Genomic DNA, 12,071 nt, shown 5'->3' on the forward strand with positions numbered 1-12,071 from the left:
GTAGTATGATCTTATTAAAATGGGATGTCACAATTGATGTACCAACTTTTGAAGGTAGATGATGTTGTTTACTTGATCATTTTACAACTTTATCATTGTGCATGGCTTGAGACTTAGGAGTATCGTATTATTAGATTTGTACGAAGTTAAAACAAGAGATAAGATGTTTACTAATTGAAGTATGTTTAAGTTTGATGTATGCATTACCGAGGGCATGGACTACATGTTTATATATATATATATATATATATATATATATATATATATATATATATATATATATATATATATATATATATATATATATATATATATATATATATATATATATATATTATTTTGAAATATTTGGGTACTCCCAATCCGTATACAAAAAAGTATACACAATAATTCATCAACATTAGGTTTTTATGGCGTATGATAAGACCTTTACATTTGAAAAAAACATATACCTACCTATCCTTTCCCTCATCACATTTTACATTAAAATTGTTAAAGATGACATGGTGATATTAACAAATACTTAGAAGTGTGGTTGAACATTTTATTTAAAAGTTTATTTAATGTTGTGACTTTCAATGTTTAGTCTGTTTTGAAGTTTGAAACTTTGACATGATTTTGTTCTTAAAAAACATTTGAGAGGATTGAAAGAGGAAGGTGTATTTAAAATTTCATTTGCCTTGACTTCTAAGCGACATGAAATTATTGGACATATTGGAACAAGTATTCTAGTTGAGGGTTAGTAGAAACAAGGGTTCTTCTTTGAGATAATATTTTTGTTTCCAAAGATGGCATCAATGTTCCTACCTTAAGTTCGTTGAAATAATATTATAGGGTCAATTACCATATATTATATATTGTTTGTTTTGAAACTAAGAGTTTCATCATGATTTTGTCCTTAAAAGACATGTCAGAAGGTTAAAGGAGAAAGTTTGTTTTAACTCCTAAGTATGAGACTATTAAGCGTACTAGAATATTCATTATATTTTACATAAGCTTCCTATTATATAGGAGACAAGATATTGACAATAGTACTATAATAAGACACAAATAAAATATAAGAAAAAATAGTATCCAAAAGGAGTTATATATGTTTTTTTTACCAAACCATTATAATGTTGTGTTTTTTCCTTAAACTAAATTATAAAGTATTTAGTGTGTGTTATAAAACATCCTTTACAACAAATGGCTTGTAGAGTGTTTCTTGTAATACCCGAGAAATTTAAATAAGTAATTGAATAATTATTTAATATATGCGGGTAGTAAGAGCCTTTATGGCATTTAATACAAATTGTGGTGACGTGAAAAAGTACTAGCTCAAGTGGTTAAGAGTACTTGTTTGTGTGAGAGGGCTTGGGTTTGAGTCCTATGTATGCTAGTTGTATGTTGTTTTAAATGGTGCATATCTTTTTATGTTATATATTGAATGTGAATAATGATAATGCAATCCTAAAATTATAGGAATTATCATGAAACATGAATTGGTTGAATTGGTCGTGCTTTGACTTTGTGATTCCATGGTTGATTAGAAGGGTTTTTGGAAGTTTGAAACCTAGAGTGAAAAGAGAGCATGAATTTTGAGTGAAAAGAGAGTCAGAGGGAATCAAGAGAGTTGAGTTGGGAGAGCACTAAGGGAATCCAAATTGGGGCAAGAAGAACTATCAACCTTCTTTTCTTTTTAGGCAAAAGAAAACCAGGTTAGGAGAGCTCTTTTTGTAGGTATATACATGATTGTAATAATTTCGTATACTCTGTACTATGTGTGAATAAACGCATGTTCACTATAAAAATTTTCGTACTTTATGTGATTAGATTGAACTTTGACTGTTTTGATGTGGTATAAGTAAACCTTTATGGGATTGTATGTAAGTAATGAGGGTTTCTGCATTGTATGTGGGTTATGGTTCAATTTCGCATTTGGGACCAATTTAGGGTCTATGTCATGTTCATAATAATGGTGTTATGTGATGAATTGCTTGGGTAATGTTGAATGTGGAATTTGGGCATTTGTGTTGGTGTCTACGTGCAGGTCAGGGAGAATGTCTACTATTCTCGCTCAAGCGAGCAAGACTCGCCTAGGCAAAAATAGCAGAAACTCGAGTCTCGTGGTATTCGAGTATCTCGTTCAGGCGAGCGTGTCTCGCTTAGGCGAGAACTCGTGAATACTATGTGGTTTTGCTTGAGCACCTTGCTCAGGCGGAGAGCCCTATTTTGGGCGACGGAGCATCTCGCTTAGACGAGTGGTTTCTCGCTTAAGTTAGAAATCGTGCAAGGTTTTAGTGTTCTGCTTAACTCGCTGCCTAGGTGAGGGTTTTAGTTTTTAGGCGAAGGGCGATCTCGCCTAAGTGAGGAGAGGCTCGCTTAAGCGGGACTTCGCAGGGAGCCACTATAGCACGCTCGCTCAGGTGAGAAGGTTTAGCTTAAGTGAGATAGGCCTGGTCGCTTGAGCTAAGGCTTCTAGCCCAAGCGAGTTTAGTGCAATTTGTGTGTGTTGTTTGTACACATTTATGCGGATGTGGATCAGAAGATGATGTGCCATGAGCTGGTAGGTTCAGGGATGGTTGTTAACACATGATGGTATGAGCAGAGAGGTTCATATCCAGTTACTCTCGTGTGGGGATATGAGCGAGGTAGGTTCATATGTTCCATGCTCACACTTGAGAGATGCTGCGTGTGGGCAGGTACGTAGCTGGTGGATCACGTGTGTTGGACTACGGGCGAGCAGGTCCGTAGAGTAGGACTACGAGCGGGGAGGTTCGTAGAAGTAGGACCACAAGCGGGTAGGTTCGTGAGAGCATCATAAATCCTGAGTTCATGGCTAACCTTGTTATGTGAATTGAAGGTTGAAAAACCTTGGGGTATTAAGAACTTGGCCAAGGTCTAATTTTAATAATATAGTTGGGTGTAATTATATTATTGAATTGATGTGTTTCCTTTAATATTGAGCTCACCCTTTCTGTTTGTGCTTGGTGATGATCGTGTAATTATTTACATGAGAGGAGTTTATGATACAGGTGATGCTGCTAGTTCTTGAGACGGAGAGAGGGGCTAGCTTGGGATGAAGCTAGGGATTTTTGTTCTGTTTTTTTATTACTTTATCAAAATTTTGGAATTTGTAATAAGATTATTACTCTAATTTTGTTTAAATTGTGGCGCCTTGTTTAATGTTTTGAATTTTTTCCACGTTGAGATTAATAAAAGTTCGACGTTTGATATCTTTTTCTTATTTTTTAGTTTATTTAAATAATTTTTAATAGGGATGTTACATTTTTCGTATGTCAAAGAGTTTATAGTAAAAAACTAAAATATAAAATTCACATACCATTTGTTGGAAAAATATTCGGCTCCACTCATAAATTGTAGGAATGAAATACTTTATAATTTAGTTTAAAAAGGAAACACAACTCTTTATAATAATTTAACCACACAAAATATTTTTATCCCAACCTAAAAGTGTATTTTGGAAGGAAAGAAATATTAAATAATAATTCAAATGTGATAAATATAATCTCATGATCCCTTTCTACATTAATGGAGGAATGAGATTATAAAGTGTGGAGAACATGTATAACACAAAATAAGAATGAATATAGAAATAGGGGGAGGATGAACGTATATGAAAGGATGATGAAACACAGCTAAACCCTTGCCATAAACCCAAGACTTTTTATGGTGCTCTATAATCATCATAAAAAGGGAGTGTTATATTCAGGTGTTCATCAGTTTGTGATACAAATAATTAGGATACGGTTTTTTGAGACAACTAGGTACACGCTTGATGCACACCATATCATGTAGTATTATATTATGTAAATTTGGAACCGAATATTTTACGTGACTTTCATAAAATATTATAAGAACAAAATATCTTTTAATTTAATTTAAAAATGAAAATAATTTTTATAATAATTTAAACATGAAAATATATTTAACCCTTTAAACATCAAATACAACGCATTTGGTTATAATTACTTAACCTTGTGTTTAGATGAAGCATTTCAACAATTCTAAGAAATTGAAATGTATTGCATTTGAAATTCTTGCAATTGAATATCCTTCATTTTCTAAATGATCTATTTGGATAGAGTAATTGGAATACCATACATTTCAATTTCTTGTTTAGATAAAATAATTGAATTTTTCTTATGAGATAAAATTTCATTTTAATAAAGTTTCTTTTAATATATAAATTTTAAATTTGAATTTAAAAAATATAATTGTCAACTTAAAATATTTAAATTAGGTCAAATCTTGATCGAGCCGACTCGACCAAATTCGGCCAAATTTTGGTCGTCGACCCTGCTCAACTCACCCGACTTGTCCGAGTCGTTAGGGCGGCCCAATTCGTCTAGGTCGTTGACTCGGCACGTCTGGGTCGTTGAGTTCGTATGGTTCGTTAGACTGGCCTAACCCGTTAAGGTCGTCGGGCCCGTCTGGATCGTCGGCTGGTCAGACTTGTCTGGATTGTTGAGCTAGTCAGATTTGTCTAGTTCGTCGGGTCCGTGCAGCCCGTGTGGGTTTCAAGCCTACCTAACCCATATGGGTCTTCGGGCTTGTTTGGGTCATCTGGCCCGCTAGTCCTGTCTAGGTTGTTAGTCCCATTTTAGTAGTCGGGCCCCCTGACCCGCCTTGATCATTGACCCGTCTTTGTCACCGATTCTGCCCAATCTGTCAAGATCATCAGGTCAGCCCAACCCTTGTATGTCGTTGGGCTGGCCCGACCTGTCTAGGTCATCTTGATCGTCTAGGCTAGATTGACACCTCTAATCTTGAATAATGAGGAATTCCACAAATTGTAGAATTTCAATTACCTTCCTTTTTGAATAAATTTCAAATTCTACTATTTTAGTGATTTGAAATACCTTCTCAAAATTTCTCAATTTTAATTTCCTTCTAATTTTCTCATCCAAACAAGTCATTTAACTTGAAAGAAATTCAAATTCTCCAAATAAATGAATTATTCTGTTAAATTATCTCATCCAAACAAACTATAAAGATGTATTTTTCTGTCATATTGGTTCATTTTGGAGATTTTGAAGTTCCCTCAAATTACCCCATGAGGCCATTAGTAAAACCCAAGTTTTTGATGCAAGTGTATAAACATGGAAAGTGTTATTATGTTTAGACTTTGAACCTTTCAAACTATAATACTTTTCTTGCAATAGTATTTGAAAAGGGACATAGTTTACTATAATACTTATTACTATGTAGTGTTTTGCTACAAATTTAAAACTAACAAAGTATTGAATTTTAATTGTTAAAGGTATAAAGTTTCGTATAGTTTGTTGAAGTACAAAGTATTGAATATGGTTTTGATACATAAAATTAGTTTGATATAGTCTTTCATCATATATTAGTTTATGAGTTTAATATAAAAGGAAATTATATATTGAATTTAAATGATGAAGCTTGAATTGAAATGAGTAAATTATGGTTGTCATGATCATTTTAAAGTTTTTTTGAAAGTTGTAAATGTTAACTTGGTTTTGAGTAAAACCTTTGCAAACAACTTTTTATGTTGCATGAAGTTGATTCTTTTAGAGGGTGGTAAAGTGAGTTGTGGCCTGCAGACTAGTCTACCAGTTTGGATTGGAATTTTCAAGTTATTAGTCCGTTTTGGCCCGATTCGCATAACTCGTCAAATTGGTGGGACAAAGGGAGGTCAGACTAAAAAATATATTTATATGACTAAATATGTTTTTAATATTTATTTTTGATTATATATAAACAAATTTTAAAATTAAAACGTAAAAAAAAGTAAAAATAAAAAAGTGAAGGGTTACTCTGCCAATCCGCTCGGTGGTAGGGTAGGTTACAATTTCTGGCAAATTTTTTTGTGGTGGACTAGCCTTATCAGACCTGTTTTTAGAGGGTCACGGGCAAGCCAGGCTGAGAAAGGTCGATGGCTAGTTTTGCCACCACTAGATTTTTTGATATTTTTGTTCAAGCAAATGGATTTTTTCTCAAGCAAAAATAGAATAGAAACTCAACTTTGCTCTCGATGTAAATAGATGTAAATCAAGATAATGATATTCGGCAAGGACACTCACACGTGACAATACCTTTCCACGTGGCACTGATAATGTCATGTGTCACACCAAGAATATGACACATGGCAATTTTTTTTAAATTTCAAAAAACAATTAAAAATAAAAATTAAAAAAATATATACGTGGCACGTTGTTAACAACATTAATAATTTATTTCTGAAAGGGATCTAATTGAAATACTTCTGAACAAAAGTGTGTACTATTGGACTAATTAAGCCTTAATATTACTAGATTACTCGTTTGTTTCACTTTTAAATATTTTTCATTATATTATGTCTTTAACAGTAATTTTTACTTTATTTAAAATAAATAGTGACTTTTACTATTATTTTATTTTGAATGGAAAACCTAAGTTTGAATGCAAAAACTGAAAGATCATATAAAAAATACTTAATTTGAAGGTGTCGAATTCTTTTTTATAGATGTACAGTATATAAAGAAAATCCTCAACTTACATATACTTTCTAATATTGTCTTTTTCTATTTTTCTGGTTTTTGGACCTTAGGCCTAGTCCATTCTTTGGATCTGCCCATTCCCATGTTCTGTTTGTTACATACATAGAAAAGGTATCCCTTTCTGCACAGTATCTTTCTTCTTCCTGCACCCTACGAAAGATGTGAAATACCATAGATTACCTTTTTTTACTTTAACCCTAAGTTTGTAACAGTTTAATTCCCCAAAGCTGCAGTGTCTCGTTGAAAACATGATAGGGTGTAGGAAGCAATACCCCATAGAAAAATGAACATTGATTCATGTATTTTTTTTTTTCTGTCTAGTTTTCTATATAGAAACTGCAACAAGGTGAGAATCTAGGAGTGGTTCATGGAATAAGCAAAGAAATAGAAACATCATTAATCATGTGTGAACCGAAAACAATTACTTTTCATGGTTTCGCAGAAAACATATCTTAACATATATGAGAATAATCAAGCTAGTGAAATTATCAATAGTGAACGAATTCAAGAGCTTTTGAATTCCTTCATGTTGTGTTTGGATGAAGTATTTTAATGAAGTAATTCATTTATTTGAAAAAATTAGAATGTTTTGAAGTAAAATGACTTGTTTGAATGAAAAAATTAAAAGAAAATTGAAATTGAGAAATTTCAAAAATGTATTTGAAATAATTAAAATAGTATAATTTGAAATTTACTCAAAAAAGAAGAAAATTAAAATTTCACTCCTGGAACGAGTCGGTCCAGAATGAAGGTCAAGCTAAGTCGGTACGGGTTGATGGTCAAGGCGAATCGATCTGGGCCGAAGGAACAACTGAGTCAGCTGGGGTCGAAAGTCAAACTGAGTCGATCTAGGTTGAATCTTCGTGAGTCAACCCAAACCGAAAGTCAAGATGAGTCATTGTGAATAGAAAGTCGAGCTAACTCAACTCGAACTCAAGGATAAAACTAAGTTTGTCTTAAAATAGAAATTAAATTGTTTTATTCAAAAAAAAAATTGAAATCTAATATATTTTAATTACTCAATCCAAACAAACTATTTGATAATTGAAGGGAATTCAATTATAAAAAATTCAAATATTGATATTTCAATTTCTTGACATTTTTGAAATCCCTCGTCCAAACATATGGTTAATTCTACTAAAACAACGCAAAGAAGTTCAATATATCTAACATTCATTATAATGATAAGACAATTTGTGATTCTTGTAATTATACCAAAAACATAGCTATCTTTTCTAAATAGTAGTACAATATTTATAAGTGAATTTGATTTGTTTCATATTGATATTGATAGATGGAGATTCTTTGCTCCATCTATATTTATTACTATTTTAGATGATTACTTAAGGTATACCTTGATATATATGATGAGAGCTAAAAATGAAATTAGAAGTCTTCAACAAGATTTTTTCAGTTTATACTCTCAATCATTTTAAGAAAAACATTAAAGTTAATATTAAATATTCTAAAGCAAAGATTCATTACAAGAAAATCCTCAATTAAAACTCAATTTTAGAAACAAAAAATAGTTGATCACTATAGTGATCAATTTAGATATTACAAAATTAAAAATTATTGACTACTAAAATAGTCACTATTATAAATAAAAAATTATAATTAGTCACTAAATTAGTCATTACTTAATTAGAGACTAATTTAGAAACTAATTCATTTTGATAATAAAAACTTAGTAGTTAATATTTAGTAACCAATTTCTTTTTAACGGTCAAGACCATGATAACTTATTTTAGAGATAAATCTAGGGGCTGATTATAATTTTTTTATTTATAATAGTGACTGTTTTAGTAGCCAATAATTTTAATTTTATAAATTTATATCTAAATTAGTTATTATAATTAATAATAATTACCGGTCATTATAGTTTTATAGTTTTCTTGTAGTATTTGTATAGTGACAAAAATACTTACAAGTTTATTATGCATATAATATTAACTTAATATTAAATAAAATATTTAAGAAATTTATTTCTCTCTTAATATTTCATATATATCTTACGTATTTACTTTTAGTTTACATTTTGACCATTAAAAATAAAAAAAAAAGTACAAAACACTTCCTTATCTTTCGCTATGTATTGATCTCACAAATGAATATATATATATATATATATATATATATATATATATATATATATATATATATATTACATCAAACGTATATTCTCATGTCTTTTAACGTAATCTATAATCATTTATCTTTTTATTATATCTTCAATTTTAAATATATTTTTTAATAAAATAACTTACACATATAAATTGGCTGATGATTTTTTATGAAAATATATAAATCAAATATATTTACTAAAACAGGTACAGCTGAAAGTTATGTTTGTTTATATTAATAATATTTTATGTTTTAAGATAAATATATAATCAGGTCGGCTTAAAAATAAAGCGAGTAAAGTATTTGCTTTAGACCTTAAAGATAAGAAGGCCTAAACAAAATTACTACTAATATTTCTCTATTAAACTAATTATAAAATTATGTTTAATATAAAAAAGACCTCAAAAAAATATTTTATTACTAATATAGTTTTATTAAATTAATTAAAAGCTTATGTTTGGGAACAAAATTTAATTAAATTATTATTGGTAGTAAAAATGATAATTAATAAGTTAAAACATTTTTTTAGTAAATTATAATTTTGTTTACAAGAAAGAAACTAAGAGAATAATTAGCTATCTTTATTCTCTTATAATCTTGTCTAGATTTTATTTTTTTCTTTTATCTCTCTATGACTTCTCTTACCTCTCCTTACTTTATTTTCTTCTAATAGTCATTTTTCTAGGGTTTTGGCAGATTACATCCCTTACATCTCTTGACTGTCATGTTGTCCGTGTGTACCAATTTTTTTATCCTCATTTATACTTAGTATGTTTTTTATTTATATTTGTGTTATTGTTATTTTTATTTTGTTTTGGATTTGTATTAGAATTATAAATGTATTTCTTTAGTTTTGTTTTTCGGTAATTTTAGATTAAAATGTTTCGAGAGTTTTTTTTTTTTTAGCATATACATTGAGGAGAGACTGAATTTTTTTACAAAACTATTAATTAGATTATGGTTTAGTCTTTTGGTGAATAATAAAATAATTGGAACATCATTCAAAGTTGAGTTTTATGTAGAAAGATAATTCAAGTTTAGGAAAAAAAAAGACTCACTATCGAGTTTAGAAGAACAATATTTTTTAATTATTTTTATTAATAATTAATCTTAAAATAAAAAATTGTAAGTTTTTGAAAAAGTTGAGACTTAAAAACGAAAAAGAGACTTGAGACTTCAAGATACTGCAAGTCTAATATTGAGTTTATTTTCTTGACAACCAAAACCAAAGTTTTATTGTTTTAATTCATTCATTTTATATATTTATCTTTATTAATGTTTTATACATTATCATTTTTTATTTCATATAAAAATATATAAATATGTCAATTAGAAAATTTGAATAAGACTATTCAAAAATTCAAAAGAAAAGAAGAATTGAGACTTTAATTGCATAATTTTTTGGATATCGATGGATTTAATTTAATTTCAGAATTAAATATATTAAGGAAAATTATAGGTTTGGAAAATAATAAACCAATTGACATTCTTAAATATATAAAAGAATAAATTATTTTCCAAATGCATATATAATTTATAGAATAATGTTAATAATTTTGGTATCAGTTGTTTTGACTGGAAGAAGTTTTTCAAATATAAAGATAATAAAAACATATTTAATATTAATAATGTCTCAAGAAAGATTAAACGGATTAGTCCTATTATCTATTGAAAAAGAAATGTTAAATGAAATTAATTATGACAATTTAATAAATAATTTTGCATAAAAAAATCTCAAAAAATAAATTTTAAATAAAAAATCTCATTTTTTAAATTTGCCATAGACATTCCAAACCGTTGAGCGTCCCTGTATATAATATTTTTCTTTTTGAATTTTTTATTTATTTAATCAGACAATCATTTTTAATGCTTAATTTATTAACATTCTGAAATTTATATTCATTATTATCATAATTTCATTTTCTTGATAAAAAAGATGCAGTTAAAATTTGTCAACTTCCTGTTTATCTCTTTATTTTGATAAAATGTAAAAAGTTAAGTGCTAATCAAAAAATTAAAGGGGTTGAACACAATTATATAAAAGAACAATATTTATAAACAATGTGAGTAAATTTAATAAAATGTAACAAATAAAATAAAGAGTGACACAGGTTATAAATTACATGAAAATAAGTTGTAGAATTGTAAATAACATAAAAGTTAACAATATAAAATGATAAAAAGAGGCAATATTAATTTAAATCTAAATATCTTGAAATAAGAATAAATAGAAAAAAAAAATCAGGATTTTATTTGATGTTTCTGAAATTTTAATTTTATCAGGGATTTGCAATTTTCTCCAAGAAAAGTCTCCGTGACTAACAAATTACTAAAGTTTTTAGCAACCGATAAAACGCAACTTATTTAAAAAAAGGCTAAATTACCCTTTTGGTCCCTCTATTTGTCATGAAATTTCATTTTGGTCCTCGAGTTTTTCGTTATCTCAATTTGGTCCTCATATTCTTAAAAATGACTCAATTTGGTCCTCACCGTTAACTTTGACCAGACGGTGTTAAAGTCAACGCCACGTGTCAATTTCTGGTTTTTTTTAATTTTTTTAATTTTAATTTTTTTAATTTTTTTTTTAATTTTTTAATTTTTTTTTTAAATTTTTTCTTTTTGACACGTGTCACTTCATAGTCGTGCCACGTGTCAAAGTGACTCAATTTGGTCCCTATATTTGTTTTTAGTTTCAATTTAGTCCCAATTTTTGTAAAAATGAAGCAATATTGTCCCTCTTTAGATTGAGACTCAATTTAATCTTTATATACAACTTATGATGATATTCTTAATAAAATTGACATTTTTATTAAATATTTATAGAAATATTTTTAAATAATTTTTTTTTAGTTTTATTATTAAACAAAGTTAAACCCCAAACTTAATTTCAAAAATTAACAATTTTTTCATCATATATAAAGGCATCAAGTGTATCATATTATACAAACTTGGTAAAGATTAAAAATCAAATAACTTGTCACACATAAATTTAGGAACTAAATTTCAAGTTCAAAACAAAATCAAAGTCTAATGTTTTGTGTAGAATTTAAAGTTAATTTAAAATATTTATAGAAATATTTAATAAAAATGTTAATTTTAGTAAGAATATCACCATAAAATTTATAAAAAAGTAAATTTAGTGTCAATTTGAGAAAGGACAATATTGCTTCACTTTTACAAAAATTGGGACTAAATTGAAACTAAAAACAAATATAGGGACCAAATTGAGTCACTTTGACACGTGGCACGACTATGAAGTGACACGTGTCAAAAAGAAAAAAAATTAAAAAAAATTTTAAAAAAAATTTTAAAAATTAAAAAAAAAAATAAAAAAATTAAAATTAAAAAAATAAAAAAAACCATAAATCGACACGTGGCGTTGACTTTAACACCGTCTGGTCAAAGTTAACGGTGAGGACCAAATTGAGTCATTTTTAAGAA

The sequence above is a fragment of the Vigna unguiculata genome, chromosome 10 (genome assembly GCF_037176805.1).
Source record: "Vigna unguiculata cultivar grain cowpea cultivar isolate G323 ecotype 2 chromosome 10, ASM3717680v1, whole genome shotgun sequence".
Lineage (NCBI taxonomy): Eukaryota > Viridiplantae > Streptophyta > Magnoliopsida > Fabales > Fabaceae > Vigna > Vigna unguiculata.